We start from the raw sequence: 11,100 nt of genomic DNA, 5'->3' as shown, positions 1-11,100 counted from the left end.
CCCCCCCCCCCCAAGATCATTCTTATGGAGGTCGGCTCCCGTGGGATATCTCCAAGTCTTCGCAGAAACGTGACTTGGCAAGTCCTGGTTTTTGCCAGTCGCGTGAAAGTTTGCCACTCAATAGCGTGCATGTACACGCACAGTCATCCTCCCCCGTCTCTCTGCTGTTGTGAATACAGGGGGGGGGAGTGCTTCAGAAACAAGTGAACACTTCTGAGACTTTGCAACAACAGCACAGGAGAACGTGCTGCCTCCGGCCTCTGGAGACCTGCACCTGTAGAAGATTCCGGGCGCGCGTTGACAATGTTGGCGAAGACTCTTCGGCTTTTTAAATCCTTTATATTAAGTTCGCTTGCTTGCGCGCTTACGACCGTGCAAACCTTTCGGTCGTTTTTAACCCACTTCCCGTGATCCAATCGAGCTGACATTTTGCACACAGACTCGTTGTGCGTGACAATTAATGTTCGTGAAAAAAAATTCCAAAATGTTACACCTTTTAGGGAAAACAAATTAAATATTTAATTACCAATTGTTTAATACTGCAGACAATCATCTGACCCATAGGTGGCAGCCATCTCAAGCCAGAGGACGAGAGGACTCTAGCCGCCACGCATATAAAGGATTTATAGTGAAAAACGTTGTTTTTACGGGTTTACTTATTGAAGCTATTAGGACGGAACCACGATTGACCTCCGACAGTGGCGATGATGTTCACAATGGGTGAAGGGGCTGAGTTGGTACCCGCGACGGGTTTCGCAAACTCACAACTTTTCCGAGTGTATTTCCTTACGTTGAATACAAAAAAAGCACGGAATTGCTTGCCATTTTAAGCGCTTTAATTTTGAGCGAACACGCAACGAACAGAAACAACGAACGTTCACTTTACAATCAAAATCAAAATGTTTTTGAGCTATCAAAGATTGCATTTTCAATAAAAACTGCAGAAGAAAAATATTAAATTAATGTGGATATCTACATAAAATGATATTATAAACACACTATCCTAAAAATACAGCACCGTATTTTAACACTAAAGCAGTCACTGACTCGCAACAACTTGCTATCATAAGTGACAGAGTTAATTTCGGGTAAAATCAATGAAAATGGGGTATGCCGATAGCATAAAAAATTAACCCGTAAAAACAAAGTTTTTCACTATAAATCCTTTATATGCGTGGCATCGGGGCGGCTAGAGTCCTCTCGTCCTCTGGCTTGAGATGGCTGCCACCTATGGGTCAGATGATTGTCTGCCACCATTAAACAATTGGTAATTAAATATTTAAAAATTTCCCTAAACAGTGTAAAATTTAGGAAATGTTTTTTCAGGAAAATGCATTGTCACGCACAACGAGTCTGTGTACAAAATGTCAGCTCGATTGGATCACGGGAAGTGGGTTAAAAAACGACCGAAAGATTTGCACGGTCCTAAGCAAGCAAGCGAACTTAATATAAAGGATTTAAAAATGAGATGTGATTGAGCAAATCTGAGATCAGATTTGGAATCGGCACCCTGAAATTAGTCTAGAACAGCTGCAAAAGTCCAGGCCAGAAAAACATGTTGTGTTGTTGTTGTTGACCAGTGTTAACGGCGAAAGTGTCCACCCCCCACCTCCTCTCTGAAAATTGATGAAAATCAGCGACTTAAAACTGAACACCCAAAACATTTGAACTGCGGTGGCTAAAAGTCTCCACCCTGGCTACCATTTCGCCAAGAACAATGGAACGTAAAACAACGTCCCTCAAAACAAACTCCGATTCTCTTTTAATCCTCAGATTCAGAAGTGGTGTCGACATCTGGACCCTCAAACCAGTCAAAGGGTGAGTGTCGCCGTTTTGCAGGAAGCTTGATGGAAGGTGATGCAGAGACCATCTTCCCTTGTTTGATCTTTGCTGTCAACGTGTTTTTCTTGAGATCTCAATCGCCTGTAACAAATGAACACATCGAAGACAATTGGGCATCGTCAAGAGTCTAAAGTGGTCCTCCTGCTCAAGTGAGCGTGGCTTGGTGTTCGTCTCTCGTGACGAGGTGTACGGCCTGCGGTGGATCGTGAGAGATGGCGATTGCGCGGGGAGGTCTTCGTCCGGAAGTGGAATGATTGTGGCCGATGAAGTCTCAATGCCACAAAAACAAGAATGTGAACGTGAAAACGAGGGCTCAAAACATCTGACACGAACACAATATTATTGTAAACATTAAACAGCATTTACATAAGAGGGGGGGGGGGGGAGCACTCAAAAGCTCCACACTGATAGAGTCAAGAATCCATGGCTACACTGCCATCTCCTGACCACCTCGTAGCCAAGCCTGGCAGTCCCCGGCAGTCTCCCACCGACTCAACCCTGCGTCGTGTCTGAGATCTACGTTCATCAGTGGGCTCATTGCAGATTGGTCAAAACAGTTGGCTTGAACGGGTGGGGTGACCAATCAGGTGATTGGCATTGATGCCGCTACACGTGGACTGGGAATGAGAGCAACCGCCAGAAGAAATGCAGCGAGACACGTGGGAAAGAGAAGAAGTCATGTCACTGCAGGCAGAAGGAGCTCTGGTGGGAGTTCTACAGAGGGTGACCGCTGTACACGGCGTCTTGGAGGATGGTGGGAATACACCCGCAACTTGACCGCAGCACACACAAGCAGGCGAGCAATGAAACGGTGCGCCCATTTATAGAGAATGAGAAGATGTATTGATACTGGAGGAATCCGATGAGATATGAAGCTGTTTTTCACAGATGTCCAGTACTATTAACTTTTTATTTTTATTTTACCAGGTGAGGCCCACTGAGCTGTATAGCTCTTGTTCAGAAGTGTACTGGCCACAAATGACAGCTCAACCAAGTAGCCTATCATGTGGACATGTATAGTAGCCAAACACTCTGAGAGCGTGTTTGTAAATGTGGAGGGGAAAATCGGAGAACCTGGAAAAAAAGCCACGCGACCACGGGGAGACCTCCTGTATGCCAGGTGAGGTCGTTCACATTTCACAACAACAAACAATACAAAAACACAATAGGAGCGCAAAGTGTAGGGAAGGTAAAAAGTTTTTTTTTTAAATAAACAAAAAAAACCTAAACCATTTTTTTCTTGTTAATTGTATTTTTTACCCTTTTATCTGGCAACAAAACTGACACCTTTTTTACGAGGAGCCATGTTTGCATTGACCACAATACCTGCAGTCGGAATGCAAACAAAAAACACAACTCTGATAATGTATGCACCTTCCTTGAAGTTGATGTTTATCTTACCAGGCAAGGCCCACTAAACCATCAGCTTCTCTCACAGAAGCGTCCCGGCCACAAGCGCGAGCAGCTCTACGAAGCGGCTCACCACGTGAAAGATTGTTGAAGAGCAACAATGATATTTTGGAGTAAGAGAAAAAAGTGCGTGACATCATCATCTTCGATAATTGGTTCTTTACCCTTCTATCTGGCAACAAAACTGACACCTTTTTGCAAGGAGTCATGTTTGCATAGACCGCAATGCCTGCAGTCATAATACAAACAAAAGAACATAACTCTGATAATGTGCACTGTCCTTGAAGTTGATTGGTCCACACCCGAGACAGCTTTCCTTCGAGCCTAGTCTCATATGGGTTGGACCAGATGACGCCAAAAGGCGCACAACTCAAGGACAATGCACCATCAGAGTATGAGAGCTCGGGGCAAGCATCTACACTATGGGGACCTCATTTGCCAGTAAAAATATGATAATTGGTTCTTTACCCTTCTATCTGGCAACAAAACTGACACCTTTTTGCAAGGAGTCATGTTTGCATAGACCGCAATGCCTGCAGTCATAATACAAACAAAAGAACATAACTCTGATAATGTGCACTGATTAGTGCACATTGCCATTTCCCAGCATGCCTTGCATGCTGGGAAATGGCAAAGGTTTGTCTGAGAGAGCTGGGCTTTCCATAACACAAGTTTTGTGGAGAATGCTCTCACGTTGTCATAGGCAGCACTGACGAGCTGCCCCTGGCCTTGTAACTTCTTGTTCAGTACATTCAGCTCATGCGTGATGTCAACAAGAAAAGCGAAGTCCATGAACCATTTGGGATCACTTAGCACAGGAACAGCCACCCCATCCTTCTCCATGAAGGCTTTCACTTCTGCTCTCAACTCAAAAAATCTCTTCAAGACGTTTCCCCTGCTGAGCCAACGTACCTCGGTGAAGTAGAGCACATCCTCATATTCTGACTCCATTTCCTCTAAAAAAAGTACGGAACATCCGGTGCTTTAAGCCCCTGGATCTATTTGGTTGATGCATTTCACAACAACAGACATCACATTGTCAAACTTTAGGCATTTGCTGCAAAGGGCCTGCTGATGGATGATGCAGTGCAGAGCCATGGCCTCCTCCACACCCTCCTCTTCTAGTTTTCTTTGAACAAGTGCCACCAGTCCATTTTTCCTCCCTGTCATTGATGGCGCTCCGTCGGTTGTTATTCCAACAAACTTCTTCCATGGCAAACCGGCATTCACAATGGCATCACACAGCTGGCAAAATATCTCCCGAGCGGTGGTGTGGCCATGCATTGGAATTACTGTGAGCAACTCCTCCATCACTTCAAAATTGTCATCAACACCACGGACATATATTGTGAGCTGGGCAGTGTCAGTGATGTCTGAACTCTCGTCAAGAGCGACTGAGTAGCATTGAAAATTTGGCTTTCTCACGCAGTTGATCATAAATGTCACTTGACAGGTCTGAAATGCGCTCTGCACGTGTTAGCAGAAAGGCTGATGTTGCTAAACTGACCTTTCTTTTCTGGACAGACTATACTTGCAGCCTGTAAGATGCACTTTTTGATAAACTCGCCTTCTGTGAATGGCTTTCCTGCCTTAGCAATCATCTCACTACCACGTAGCTTACTTCGACTGCTGCATTATTCTCTTTGGTTGCTTTCTTGAATACATTTGTTGCCTCAGTAGACATGTTTTAAGATTGGCAACCCAGTTGGCTCTCTCATCTCCCTGGTATTTTGCATACTCCTCAGCATGTCTAGTTGAGTAATGACGTTTGAGGTTGTATTCCTTGGCACCGCAACTTTTTCTGTACAAATAAGACACGTCGGGTTGCTCATGTGCTCAACAAATAAATATTGCATCTCCCACTTTTCCTGAAATTGTCTGTGCTCGTCACCAACCTTTCTCTTCACTGCAGGCTTTGAAAAGACATGATTGGGGCTGTGTGACAAGATCTATATTCATTCCACTTGCTGTCGCTCACGCAATAAAGTTTCAGTCAAGTGTTTAGCCAACCAGCGGACGCACGGAGACGTAATTTCCGCAAATGCACGTCATTTCCGCTTTTTACGGTAACAACAGGTGCGTAGATTATGGGGGGTCGGGGGGGTATGCGTTCCATCAGATTCGTCCCCACACCCCAGTCACAGGCAGACATAGCTGTAGCGGCTGCTACTATACACGCTTCTCTGTTCTAAGCACGGGGATCTGAGCCGTGTGAGCTGTGGATCTGCGCTTGACGCGCTCCGATGCGCGCCACAGTGGAGAGCCGAAAGAGGGAGAGCAGAGGACTCTATGAGGCAGCGTCATTGTGTGACCACGGGGTTCAAATGCTGCTGGCCACTGTCGGGGCTTTCACTGCCTTCAGTCACATCATCACATTTTTCTATACATTTTTGTGCTTACTTTGTGCCGGCGTGTGGCTTGCCTGCGTTCCGGGACTTATTTGAGCAGATCCGGTACCTCTCGTATCGAGAAAAAAATGAATATTAAAAAAGTTTTTAAGAAATGATTAAAATAAAATATAACAATATCATGTAATCACTAGAAAATTACGGAGCCCCAGTTGACATCGGTGGATGAATTACTAATTTGTGGCCACGCAATAACAAGATAATCTGCAGACTTCTAAGATGAACCAAATAATTATGCACATCGTCATGTACAGTCTGTGGCTCGGTGCGTAAATGTCACCACCAGAGGATGAGGGAATTTAAATCATTAAAATTCATCCACACATATCAGGTGTAAATAATAATGTAAAACAGCCCAGACTGTAAAATGTAGATATTAGCTCAATGGCGTGTTATAAACTGCTGCGGTTTAGAATAATCCATCTGCGTAAAGAAGCTCCCAAAACCTCACAGTGCAGCGTGTGCGTAAAGGAGCCGTGGTGTCCCTTGAATTTGCCCTTCAATTAACAAATGGTGTGGTGTGTGTGTTCCGTTCGTTTTCTCCGCTGGACACAGAAGTCGCCTTTGCTCAAGATGCCACTTATTGACACAAAGACTGATACCGTCACTGCAGTATAGCCTAAATAAGTCCCACTGCATTGTAAGTGGCATGTGTGTGCTGTTTTAAGCGTCGTTTTATGTGCGTTCCGGGACCTGTGCGCTGTCATATGTACTTAGTGTTCCGGCACCTGTGATTTACAAATAAAGCACTGGATACATCATGACCTGCGGAGAAAAAAGAGGGCGGAAAACTATGAATTTCACCCTCCTGCTCTCCGCGCATCCAAGCCACTCTTTTCTCTCCCGGCTCTCTCTCTCACTCACTCTCACACGTACACAAACACACACACACCCACGACCCCGCCCCCCATGTCACTCACATGCATGCCGCATTCACTGGACAGGCACAGTAGGAAACCAGAACATCATAACATTGTCCCACACAGCAGCTAACAGCGGGGTTGCTACAATATAAAACTCGCGGGCCACACTAACATTAAACTTTCATATTAAGGTGGGGGCCACAAAATATCGTCCCGAGGGCCGCAATTGGCCCGCGGGCCGCGAGTTTGAGACCCCTGATGTAAGAGAAGCGTGTCCCCGAACCTTCAGCGCTCGCGACTAAAGCGCATTGCCTCAATCTCTTCCGTTCGGCCGCAAGCTCATCCCGTGAACGCGCCGCACGCACCTCGTGATCGGCAAACACGTCCACGCCGAGTCGGGTCAAGACCGAGACGCCGCGCGCGCGCGTGTCCAGCAATGTACCAAATGTGCAGCTCCTTTGGTCAATCCGCTGCTGGATGAGGGTCTCGCCAAGCCCGTTCGAGTCGAGTTGGGTTCGTCTGACCATACTTCACCGCGCCGGTCAGTGCGGAGAGCGTAGACGTAGGGGAGCATAGAAGTGCAGCACAACGATGGGGATTGCTGTAATATCTGACGCGAACCACCAAGCATGCCCGCAGTAATACACATACATTCGTGTGCCAATAATCGTAAAGCATTCTCATGTAATTCTTGTCATACCCCAGGGTGTAATCAGGTGTCGTCTCTAACTCGTCGTATCCTCTAACCTCTCACTTGGGCCTATGCACAAGGGTCATTGGGCCGAAACGTCTATCTACGTAAAACCATAATTTGCCTTCAGGCCACAGGTTATTGTCGAATGTGCCGAGGAGTTGTTGTTGTTGTTCGTTTCTAAATCGGCAGTTGCGGGGAAGCGTTCACCAATCGCAGCGTCCGACGACTTCGTCCGCGGCTCGAGCGGAGGAGGAGGAGATGTTGGGCGAACGCCCACCGGGGGTCAGAGCGTGCACAGGGGCCGTCCATAAATGACGTCACGCGATTTTGGGCGATTTTTGACCCCCCCTCTCGTCACACGGCGTCACAAAAAGTCAGAACCCCCCCCCCCCCTCAAATATGATGTCACAAACATATTTCAATTTGAAAATAAAACACGCTTCAAATCGATTTAAACTATTGTCATTGGAAGTGCGTATTTAATGTGGCGCTGCCACTCTGATGTTGTCGGAGTGTTTGGTATAACAATTAGCGTTGTTATAACAATTCTATATTTATTAAAGTTGCGCATTTTTACGTGACGTCACATTTCTCAACCCCCCCACCTCGTCACACATCGTCACAAAAATCTGACCCCCCCCTCCCTAGGTGCGTGACGTCATTTATGGACGGCCCCACAGGGAATTCCTTGCAGCGCGCCTCTGCGTGACGATGCCCACGGCAGTGACTGCATGGAGGAGGCACGTGCCGTGCACATTCGCCGTAGATGGGGGACGGCGTCAAGGTTGCGGGTTCCACTCGGCCTAGCGGGAGAGCCGCTTTACGACACGCGACTATAGAACTCGTACAGACATCCTGCGTCTGAATAACAATTAATATTATTACGATGATAACGACGATTTCTTTTGGCTTCCCAGGAGAGCCTCGCCGAGTCTCAACGGTCTGTTTCAGGAGCGTCCTCGTGAACACCACGGCACGTTTCGAAATATATTTCATTTCCTCCAACCGTTTACAAAAATAATTCTACGTTCTACTATGTGTCATTATATTTCATTACATTTACTTCATTATATTTTATTACATTTACTTCATTATATTTCATTACATTTACTTCATATATTTTATTACATTTACTTCATTATATTTCATTACATTTACTTCATTATATTTTATTACATTTACTTCATTATATTCATTACATTTACTTCATTATATTTCATTACATTTACTTCATTATATTTCATTACATTTACTTCATTATATTTTATTACATTTACTTCATTATATTTCATTACATTTACTTCATTATATTTTATTACATTTACTTCATTATATTTTATTACATTTACTTCATTATATTTCATATCTGCCGATTGCCTTCAACCCCTCTTCCGCCCCCCTGCATCCCATCGTGCTCTGGGCGTCACGTGACAGAAACTCCGTTCGGATCTCCCACAGTGCAGCAGCGCGACGCGACGACCCCTTAGTGTCAAGGCAACGGCCCGCGGAAGAGGATACCACAGAGCTGCTTCCGAGATCCCCTTTAACAAACAAAACATAATACAAATATAACCCGTAAAAACAAAGTTTTTCACTATAAATCCTTTATATGCGTGGCGGCTAGAGTCCTCTCGTCCTCTGGCTTGAGATGGCTGCCACCTATGGGTCAGATGATTGCATGGCACCATTAAGCAATTGGTAATTAAATATAAAAATTTTGTCCTAAAAAGTGTAAAATTTTGGGGAAAAAATGTCACGAACATAAATTGTCACGCACAACGAGTCTGTGTGCAAAATGTCAGCTCGATTGGATCACGGGAAGTGGGTTAAAAAACGACCGAAAGATTTGCACGGTCGTAAGCGCGCAAGCAAGCAAGTGAACTTAATATAAAGGATTAATAAGGGAGCTCTGGTCCGCCGCAGTAAGAGGCCAGCATTTCCCCCCACCAGCTCGGCAATCGGTGGGGTTCATGTTCGTCGCAAGGCCAACCGGATCAAGTGCGGAACCCAATGTGACGCGCTTGCTGCTGTTGTTGTTGTTGTGTTGTCACTGGTGACGGGCCTGACAATCCACTCGCTGCACTTGCGGGAACGTGGGCCGACTCTCACACTCGAGCGGTGTCGCCATGCGCAAGTTCACAGTGTCTCTAATCATATATTCTATAGAAATGTCTGAAATGTTCTTGTGAAAGCGTCACTCTGAGTCTCAAGACTCTTAAGTCGATTTGGTTTTTTTGAAGGTGGAACACTTATACTTACGTTGAAAGGTTTGACCAAATTCCAATGGCGATGAAAATTTTGGCTTCGCTGGAGGACGGAACGGGGGATGCCGGACAAAGCTGAGCTCAGTTGGGAGGAGTCGCCGCTGCCGCCGCCGCCACTCAGAGGGCGCGCGGTCTTACTGATGAACTCGTCGAGTGATTTGTTGCGTTTGTTGTTGACAATCTGTGACTGTGCACCGCTGCGAATGTAGCGGCAGCAGCAGCACCGAATCGCTTCGCTCGCTATTTATACATTGGAGCCCGGCGTTGCCAGCCGTCTTTGGTCATTCTCGAATCGATTATCGCGCAGTTCATTCCCGTCGGCCGTCGTGAAGGCGGGGGGTCTTTCTACTCGCCAGTGATGTTACAGACGGATCGGGGTACACGGACACGGCCAAGACGAATCGATATATCGGCGAAACTCCGCCCTTGCTGTGCGAACCTCGATCCCAGGCTGCGTTCCCGGGCTGAAGCGCATTCGCTGTGGCTGGGCCAAGGCTGGTTGGGATTCCCTACCTACCGCTGGAGATTCGTTTATTCGATGGTGTGGACACTTTCAATAAGTATCGTCCTAAACCCACATCTTGGCAAGTCAATGTAGTCTTCATAGCTTCTCCGTCTCTCTTGGCCGTGTTCTTACAAGGCGCCTTGAGGCACTTTGACGAATACATGTTAATCATTATTACTGGATGAGCTTTGGAACAACAGCACGGAGAGAGACAGAAAGATTGAGCGCGTCGATCTGTGAGCCAGTGCAAGTTAAAATGTATCTTCTCGATTGTTGAGAAAAGTCAGTGGGACAGAGCAAAACAACTGGTAACACCCTAATATGGTCGTAGCTAATCTTTAGGCGGTACCCAGTTTTGTATTTGGCCGACGATACGCTAGGGACAGGCTTTTGTAACCTCACCTCATTTCCAACGCAGATAAATAGCAAGCAAGTCTTCCTCGTGCGTGTGTTGTGTGTTGTCCTTTTCACCCCCCACTGCGGCACCTCCGATTAGTGGAACGGTGGGGAGGCCTTCATTCAGCAGGGGAACTATCAAGGCTGACAACGATGACGATACACAAACAACTGGTTATCGTGATGCCCTGCATCCGCTGGAGGCGCTATGTCGGCCGCAAGGCTACAACGGAAAAACCAAATGCTTCTGTGGGAGTTCCAATCCGGATGGTGGCTACAACACGTGTAGTAGTAGCTACACGTGTAGCTACTACTACACGTGTTGTAGCTACTACTATACGTGTTGTAGCTACAAACACGTGTAGTAGTAGCTACACGTGTAGTAGCTACAAATGCTACAGGCCCCGCACTTTCAAGGGCCCCGCGCTAAATGCTTTCAAGCTGTCAATATCGGTTCAGTTATTCCGCACTTGTTCTATTACTATAGCACTACGAGCTTTTTTGCCCGTCCAAGGACGGGTGTATATTACAGTACATCTGAAATATTCAATAGAAAAATTGTTCAGCTCATGATTATTAATGAGGAGGGTGGGGTGGCCCCATGTGGAGTGACGTCACCCCCTCATTGTTATTGGGGAGGGGTGCGGCATGCGGAGTGACCTCAACCGCTCATGGTTATTAGGGAGGGGTGCGGCATGCGGAGTGACCTCACCCGCTC

This window comes from Lethenteron reissneri, unplaced genomic scaffold (assembly GCF_015708825.2).
Source record: "Lethenteron reissneri isolate LAM-NWPU_2019-01 unplaced genomic scaffold, ASM1570882v1 scaffold_1785, whole genome shotgun sequence".
Lineage (NCBI taxonomy): Eukaryota > Metazoa > Chordata > Hyperoartia > Petromyzontiformes > Petromyzontidae > Lethenteron > Lethenteron reissneri.
The sequence above is the reverse complement of the archived record's forward strand: the minus strand, read 5'-3'. Positions refer to the sequence as shown.